Here is a 9558-nt window from a genome sequence, read left to right on the forward strand (position 1 = left end):
TCCCTGCAGTCACGAAAGCTTTAAATCGAGAGTTACATGGGGTTTTCACAACTCGTAACGGGTAACAGCTTCAGCGGCGCTATACAACTCTTGGTCTTCGTCCCGGCTAAGTGTGCCTCCTGCCCGCGACGCTTCCCTTTTATTATATCTCCCTCTCGGTCCTTAATTCATAACCACCTGTGTTATCTAGCTACGCCATCCTCTCACTAATTATCCCTTCACCACGTGTCTACTCTAGCTACACCACCCTCTCATTATCCCTTCATCACCTGTTTCTATATTTTAAAAATCTTTAGTAGCTAGCTCTATGTAACGTTTCTAAATTTAGTATGAAAACGTATTTTCATCTTTCTGGCAATAAAACAGGTGTTAAAATGTTCACACACGAACTAGATTACTTTACCTATTTCAAGGAATCAAGTGACTGCATTAATCACCCACGGTACTTGTGGTGAACATGAAAACTAAACATGCTCTGATAATATATCCGCATTATCTTTGGTATCTATGTTGGTGTTTTAACATTTTAACACCTGTTTTATTGCCAGAAAGAGTAAAACATTTTTTTTCAGACTTATACGTTTCAAACTTGATTTGGAGCTTTCGTGATTGCAGGAATTGCTCTTTGGTTCTTTCGGTAAAGTCACGTAGAAAGAAAATAAATTAAATAATAGCATACGACGTTTCGATTGCAACACAAGCAATCATCATCAGGTACAAATGAAAGAGAAAACAAACCTAGTAAACTTAGAAATGTAATGCAATACAACACAGAGAGTCGGCTAACATAACAGTCAAAACCCTACCAGGTTGATTATGTTCTTCCAAAGATTGCAAAATTTGAGAGAGAGACAAAACACAGTCACGGAGAGGCTGCTGGTTGTAATCACCCACTCACCCAAACACTCAATCGCCCACTCACCCGCCTACTCACCCACCCACCTACTCAACCACCCACCTACTCAACCACCCATCTATTCACCAGTATTGGCAGAGTAGCCTCTGATGCTGGGTGCCAGTCTCTCTACACCGCCGCATAATATTGGTCGCGAAAGCCTCCTCCTGCTACGACTGACACTACTATCACTAACCACCTATTGAAGTGGATCACGATGTGTGAGGAGCTCACACATCCTCGATGGATCTGGACACAAGGTGCGCTCCAGCCTGAAAGGGTTAAAGGCTGCTGTGGGTATGGCCTGCCTTCTGGAGCCTGTGTCTTGTCATTGCTAAGGGCCCCCAGTGAGGCCACTGGCGGTCCCCTGTTGGGCCTTAGGGCAGTCACAAACCCGACAATACACAAATCCCATTGCCAACCACGGTTTGTTTGACCGACCGTGGTTTCCAGTATGCCCGCTGAAATAAATAAGTCCCATCATTTGACGAATCTAAAACCTTGGTTGTTGAAAAGGTGTGAGAAGATTGTATTATTCATAATAAAGGTGTTTTGGTTAGATCGCGTTATTTATAAATGTGGCGTAACCCTCCACCACCCGACACGACCAAACAGTAAATGTAATGATGTTGATTCACTCTTCAACACACCGGTGGGCTAAAGTAGTGAACGATTTGTCCTTTGTAAACGTGACACATTTTTTTTACTTTCATCTTCTTGGTTCTTTCGGTAAAGTCACGTAGAAGGGAAATAATAAAATAATAAAAATAAAACAAAATACAATTCTCACAAATACAGAATTGTATTTTATTATGTTTTATTTTTATTCTTTTATTATTTCCCTTCTACGTGACTTTACCGAAAGAACCAAGAAGATGAATCCCTGCAGTCACGAAAGCTTTAAATCGAAACTTGTTTTATTGACTGGCCGTGTTGGGTGGTGGAGGGTTACGACACATTTATAAATAACGCGATCTAACCCAAAAACCTTTATTTTGAATAATCTTGGTCGTGAAAGCCTACATGTTAAACAGATTGTATTATCTTCTGCAGCGTGCGTTTGTGTCAACTTCCACCCAGTGCCGGATTAAGCTAGCGTGGGGCCTGTAGCCAATCTTATAAAGGGACTCTAAATTAATGTCAAAAACACTTACATATTAAAACACTCATTTTTAACTTGCCTAGTAAAGTAATTGTCTATTTTCATTTGCTATACAGCCAGATAATACGACAAATCGCTAACCTTAAACACCCAGTCCTTCGTAAAAGTCGAATGTGGTATAGTACTATAGTAATAGGGGGCTGTCCATAAATGACATCACGCACCTAGGGGGGAGGGGGGGTCAGACATTTGTGACGATGTGTGACAAGGGGGGGGGGGGTTGAGAACTGTGACGTCACATCAAAATGCACAACTTTGAATAAATATAAACAACACGTTCTACTGAATTAAATAGACTTTTTAATAAATGTTTTCTCCTATAACATCAGAGTGCAGCGCCACATTAAATACGCACTACAATGACAATAGTTTAAAGCGATTTGAAAGCATGTTTCAATTTCAAAATGGAAGTATGATTTGGGGGGGGGGGGGGTGGGGCAGAGCTTTGTGACGTCATATTTGAGGGGGGGGGGGGGGAGTCTGACTTTTTGTGACGTCGTGTGACGAAGGGGCGGGGGGGGGGTCAAAAATCGTCCAAAATCGCATAGATGTCATTTATGGACAGCCCCAAGAGCAAGTGCAGAATCACTGATTCGGAATTGATAGCTTGAAAGCATTTAGCGTGGGGGCCCTTGAAAGTGTGGCGCCCGTAGCATTAGTAGCTACTTTTGCTCCTGAGATCATCTGCTTCCACCACCATGAAAAGTCCCCGGATCCTCCCACAATCCTCTCCTCCCTCTCTCTTTCCCGCTCTTTTTCTCTCCATCCAATCGCTTCTCTCCTCCCGTCCCTCGTCACGCCCCCTTATGACGTCACTCGTCTCCCTTCCACCAATGGCGTGGGAGCTTATTCGTAGGTGCGCTCGTTTCGGCCAATAGGGAGCCACGTTGCTCGTCGGCGCCGGTGGTCCACACAATGCGACGTATCCGTGTGCGCAGGTAGGTGCCGGATGGAGCTAAGTGCGGGGCCTGTAGGGAATGTTATGAAGGGGCCCTAAATTAATTATTAAACATAAATATTAAAACACACATTTTTTACTTGCATAGCAAAGTAATTGTATTTTTTCATTTCTGTACAGCCAGATAATACGACAAATCGCTAACCTTAAATACCCAGTCCTTCATAAAAGTTGAAGGCGGTATAGTACTATAGTAATAGAGCAAGTGCAGAATCGCTGAAGCAGAATTGATAGCTTGAAAGCACCATGGGAACCTCATTTGCCAGTAAAAATATGATAATAGTTTTTTTACCCTTCTATCTGGCAATAAAACTGACACCTTTTAACAAGGAGTTATGTTTGCATAGACCGCAATACCTGCAGTCATAATGCAAACAAAAAACATAACTGATAATGTATGCACTGTCCTTGAAGTTGATTGGTCCACACCCGAGACAGCTTTCCTTAGAGCCTAGTCTCACATGGGTTGGACCAGATGGCGCCTTTTGGCGCCTTTTGGCGTCATCTGGTCCAACACCATGTGAGACTGGGCTCTAAGGAAAGCTGTCTCGGGTGTGGACCAATCAACTTCAAGGACAGTGCATACATTATCAGAGTTATGTTTTTTGTTTGCATTATGACTGCAGGTATTGTGGTCTATGCAAACATGACTCCTTGTAAAAAGGTGTCAGTTTTGTTGCCAGATAGAAGGGTAAAAAACCAATTATCAGCTTGAAAGCATTTAGCGTGGGGCCCTTGAAAGTGCGGGGCCCGTAGTATATGTCGCTACTTTTGCTGCTAGGGGCCGTCCATTTTGGACGATTTTTGACCCCCCCCCCCCCTCGTCACACGGCGTCACAAAAGTCAGACCCCCCCCCTCAAATATGACGTCACAAAGCTCTGCCCCCCCCCCCCAAAAAAAAAACATTTCCATTTTGAAAATAAACATACTTCAAATCACTTTAAACTATTGTCATTGTAGTGCGTATTTAATGTGGCGCTGCACTCTGATGTTGTAGGAGAAAACACGCATTAAAAAGGCGTTGGAAAGCTGAAATTTAGCATTAAATTCACTTGAAAATATTCAACGTCTAACTAAAACTGCAGATGTTCAGAATATTATTTAGAAATTCTCTTAAAATTATAAAATATTGAAAGTAATTATAACTATAAAAAAATACTTGAAACTTTGTAGTAGAACGAAGCAAAATGGAGAGTAGAATTATAACAATCACATTCATTTTTCGATTTAAAGCTTTCCTGACTGCAGGGATTCATCTTCTTGGTTCTTTTGGTAAAGTCACATCGAAGGGAAGTAATAAAATAATAAAAATAAAACATAATAAAACAATTCTCACGACGTTTCGGCCACAACGCAAGCAGCCGTCCTCATGTGAAACCAGGTCTGTCGAGGCGGCAGCGTCTGAATGAAACAGCACACGTGCTTGGAGCATATATATAAGCTGGGTTGGAAGGGGGGAAAAGAGCGCCTTGACAAAAGAATATGCATATCTAGAGGCATTTAGCATATTTATGGGAAATGCAGGTATGTGATTAATACTACTTCCCTTCTACGTGACTTTACCGAAAGAACCAAGAAGATGAATCACATTCATTCCACAGAATGAAAAGCCCTGGTAGAATCATTAGAATCAAAATGTTTAATAACAGTCATTCAAAAATTTTACAAAATGTATGCTTCTCCATTCTCCCAAGAAGAAGCAAAATGCTCCTTCATGGAATAAATCAAAGGTGAACTTAGTAAATTTAAATAATCAAATAGTTAATAATGAAAATTAATCAAAATTAGTGTTGTTATAACAACTCTATTTAATTCATATTTATTTAAAGTTAAGTCACGGAGGTACCTATGTGACTTAACCGAAAAAAAACAGTCACGAAAACTTCAAATCTAGAATTAAAGTTGCGCATTTTGATGTGACGTCACATTTCTCAAACCCCCCTCGTCACACATCGTCACAAATGCATGACCCCCCTCCCCCCCCCCCCTTTGGTGCGTGACGTCATTTATGGACGGCTCCTGGGCGTCACAAACATGTTATTGGAATCATGAGTTTTGCCTGCATGGTATATGTATGTGCATGTACGTTGAACTTCTTTCGTACCGTAAGTAGCCAACCGTGCGAATCGTATCTTTTGTATAGTATAGTGTATAGTAGTTTGTATTGTACAGTGAAGTGTTTAATAGTGTGTATTGTATAGTTTAGTGTACAGTAGTGTGTATTGTACAGTGTAGTGTATAGTGTGTATTGTACAGTGTAGTGTATTGTGTAGTGTAGTATATAGTAGTCTGTATAGTAGTGTATTGTACAGTGTATAGTGGTGTGTATTGTACAGTGTAGTGTTTAATAGTGTGTATTGTATAGTTTAGTGTACAGTAGTGTGTATTGTACAGTGTAGTGTTAGTAATTTTTGTATTGTGTCGTGTAGTATATAGTAGTCTGTAGTGTAGTGTATTGTACAGTGTAGTGTATAGTGTGTATTGTACGGTGTAGTGTATTGTGTAGTGCAGTATATAGTAGTCTGTATTGTAGTGTATTGTACAGTGTATCTATGTATGTTGAATCTCCGGCACCGTACATAGCCAACCATGCTAATCAAGAGGTGCATATCCATGCCGCAGGCTGCTAAGAATCTCAAGAGAGCTAAGAGAGATGCACACACATATATAAAGATAAAGATCCCCCGTATAGCCTGAACAGACTGTAGGGGCAAGTGCTGTTAGCGAGCACCTATGAAGGCCGGAACGGTACACGAGGGGGTGGGTGGCCAGCACCACGCCCGACCGCCTTTGTCTCCCTAGTGGCGATGTTTACACACTGCACCAGGTACTCATTTAAGGCTGAGTCGACCTAGGGGAGGCCCAGGACCGGTTCAGATAATCGACACTGGTGTTAGCCGTGAGCGGGAATCGAACCCGGGTCGCCAGGTTCATAGCGCAGCGCGCTAACCGCTACACTACCGCTCCCCACACACATATATGCACACGCACGCACACGCACGTGGGATATATTATCAAACACGGGGCCTCTTAATTCACGGGGAATATAAACAAGCTAAGATGGAACAGATGGTGTGTGTGTGTGCATCTCTCATACACGCACAGACAGGAACAAATACATTAGACTCGATTATCTGCGTGCGGTTTTTCCGATTTGCGGATTAACCATGCACCTGAGATTTTGACATGTATATAATTCATGGATGTTCCCTTAAGCCATAATTAATAGTATAAAAACAGTTACACATTGTTGTTCTTGGAAATGTTTATTACAAGTCACATGCTTAAACCGAACAAATGTGTGTCTCTGGTTAATCAGAAATCCACGTGATCGTCTCTACAATTCAGTCATTGCAATATCTTTACAACAGTGGGCGAAGTTTCATTGATTTTGATTGGCATGTCTCTGCTGTCCACTGAGTGGGCAGGATTCTTCACTGAGAATGCACCTCATCGATTGGTCGATCGTTAGTATTCGTTCTAAATCAAAAGAGTATCACTCGAAATCGTTAGTTGTGCTTAATTTTTCGTGATTTATCCTTCATCTTTATTTAGTTAGATTTTTCATTTACGACACTGTGCGATGGCAGAGAAACGGAAGTGCTGTTGTTTTAACTTGAAATCAGATGGCAGTTCTGTGAAACAAAATCAATACATTCTTTACCACAAATACGTCTTTTGTTAATGAACAAACAAAATTTTCCTCACTTAAACATAATTCATACCTATTTTAGTGGTTTTTGGCATAGAGAGACCTGCGGAAAATGGTTATATTCTTGGATTATCCCTGACGTTTGAATTGTCCGCGGCCATCCGACACCGTCATTAGCGCGGATAATCGAGAGTCCGACTGTATATGAGAACGTTTCTAGACAACTCATTGACCACACACAGGCTGAATACCTGCTACATAAGCAGCAACATTGGTTCAGCACAAGCAACAACACTGTGGACCGGGTTTCGACATTCAGTCTCTCGTCATCAGCAGCAGCAGCAGCAGAGTCAGCCTTTGCTTGAACAAATGTTGGTGAACTGCCCAGATGTTTATAGGCAAGGGCCGGTTTCAACATTCAGTGTCTCATCAGCAGCAGACTCATGATTTAGCTTGAACAAATGCTAGTGAACTGCCCAGATGTTGTATAGGCAAGATGTGTTTGGTGGGTGAGTCCACAATGGCCGTGTCAGTGGGTGGGTTCACGATGGCCATATTGGTGGGTGGGTTTTACGATGGCCGTGTTGGTAGATGGGGTTCACGATGGCCATGTCGGTGGGTGGGTTTTTCCATGGCTGTGTCGTTGGGCGGGTTCACGATGGTTGTATCGATGGGTGGGGTTCACGATGGCCGTGTTGGTGGGTGGGGTTCACGATGGTTGTATCGATGGGTGGGGTTCACGATGGCCATGTCACTGGGTGGGGTTCACGATGGCCGTGTTGGTGGGTGGGGTTCACAATGGCCGTGTCACTGAGTGAGGTTCACGATGGCCGTGTTGGTGGGTGGGTTCACGATGGCCGTGTCACTGGGTGGGGTTCACAATGGCCGTGTCGGTGGGTGGGTTCACGATGGCCATGTCGGCTGGTGGGATCGCAATGGCTGAAAATGTAATTTTCTGACAGAGTTCCCACGACGTAGAGAAAAACGTCAGACATCAGAGAGAGGCAGCCAAGGCAACTACATCGCCAGGTGTGCAGAATGTCATGGGTTCGATCCCCATCCTGACGCCTACTGTATATTTGGAGTTTGTATGTTCGCCCCATGGTCACAGGGATTTTTCTCCGGGTCCTTCGGTACTTCTGTAATTAAGGACTTCGCCACGCACTGCTTGGTCTCCGTCACTCTTTATTCGGGTCAACACCCGCACCCCGCTGGTCCCGACACCAGACCAGCTGCTCCTCGCGACGCGCTCTGCACGTGTTCTTCCGTCAGTCTTTCGCGCTCCCGCCCGCTCCGCACACCGCTGGCCGACGGTGTGCCGAAGCTCCTGCAGCCACGTGGCTGATGGCGCGGATCCCCTCCGGCCACCCAACGTGGTCCCGCTTCTTCACTCCAACAACTGACCCGGAGCCCTTCCGGGCTCCCACCTATATCCCCTTCACCACGTGACCCTGTCTCCTCCCTCACACCACGCCCTTCCGAACCTTCCAGATCTGGCCTCCCCATCGTGCCCTGCTGGCTCCGCCCCTAGGTTCCGCCCCCACTCACCTCGCTTCCGATTGGACCCGAGGTGAGCGGGGACCTTCACATACACCCCCATACTGGCTCCGCCCCCCAATACCCTGGGCCGTATGATTGGCCCAAAGGCTATCCGCGAACCCCGCTTACGCTCGCATTACACTTCCTTCGACGTTTATAATCAACATCACGCGTTTAGAATTTCCACACCATGATGACGATAAGCCACTTTGTTGAGCTATCATTTATGATGGCTAAGTCGCTTCTGAACAAGAGCTACATAGCCTGGTAAAATACAAAGTTAAGTTTAGTTTGGGTGTGACTCGATACACCCCCAGTGCCCTGGGGTGCACACTCATAAAGCTATGTAGCCGAGTGTGGGCCTTACTACCTGGTAAAATAAAAATAAATTAGCCAGAAAGTGGCTCCCCTCCCCTCCCCCCACCATCTCAGCACAGTTACTTGAGGTTGGAGCCGCCATTCCATCCTCCTGCTCCCCCTCCTCCCTCCATCTCCTCTTCCTACTTCCATTCTCCTCCCCCACCCCCTCCCCCATCCCCCACCTTCCCCAACCACATCTCAGCACAGGTACTCGAGGTTGGAACTGTCACTCCTCGCGCTGAGCCCCGAGGTGACGCTCGTGCAGGTGCTCAGCAGCCGGCTCCTCTCCCCCGCCCCTCCGCTGCCTTCCCTCCCATCCCTCCTCCCCCCCCGCCGCCCACCCCCGACGGCCCTGTGCTCCCGTCTGGCAGGCCGCAGGGACTCAAAGCGCACGTACGACTCCTTGGTAAGCTCCTCCTGGCGGCCACAGGACGCCGACGGGCCACCGCGCTCCCAGCACAGCCGGAATGACGAGGGACGGCCTCCTCCGGCTCCTCCAGCTCCTCCACCTACTCCACCACCTCCTCCTTGGCGTGAGGAGGAGGAGGACAATGACGAGGAGGAGGAAGAGGAGGAGAAGAAGAGGAAGGAGGAGGAGCGGCGGTTGAGGCGAGCACAGGCCACGGCCGCGGCCGCCAGGAGGGCGGCGGCGACCAGGAGGGTGGCGCACGCGGCCAACGTGGCCCACGCCGACTCGTCGCCACCACCGCCGCGAGGGCCCTCCTCAGGGAGGTTATCGTCACCACCACTGGGGCCCTCCGGCTGCTGCTGTCCGGGGTCTCCTTTGGGTGGCCTCCGTTGATCGTCGCCACCGCCGCCTCCACCCTGGCTCCTCCCCTCCGTCATCGCTGGCTTCCCATCGTTTAATTCTTCTTCGTTGTTGTCACTATTGTTATTGGGAGGAGTGCTGATACCACCACCGCTACCAACAGTGCTACCACCACGACCACCGCCACCACCGGGCACCTCCTCCTGCCCCCGACTTGCATCT

The sequence above is a fragment of the Lethenteron reissneri genome, chromosome 65 (assembly GCF_015708825.2).
Source record: "Lethenteron reissneri isolate LAM-NWPU_2019-01 chromosome 65, ASM1570882v1, whole genome shotgun sequence".
NCBI lineage: Eukaryota > Metazoa > Chordata > Hyperoartia > Petromyzontiformes > Petromyzontidae > Lethenteron > Lethenteron reissneri.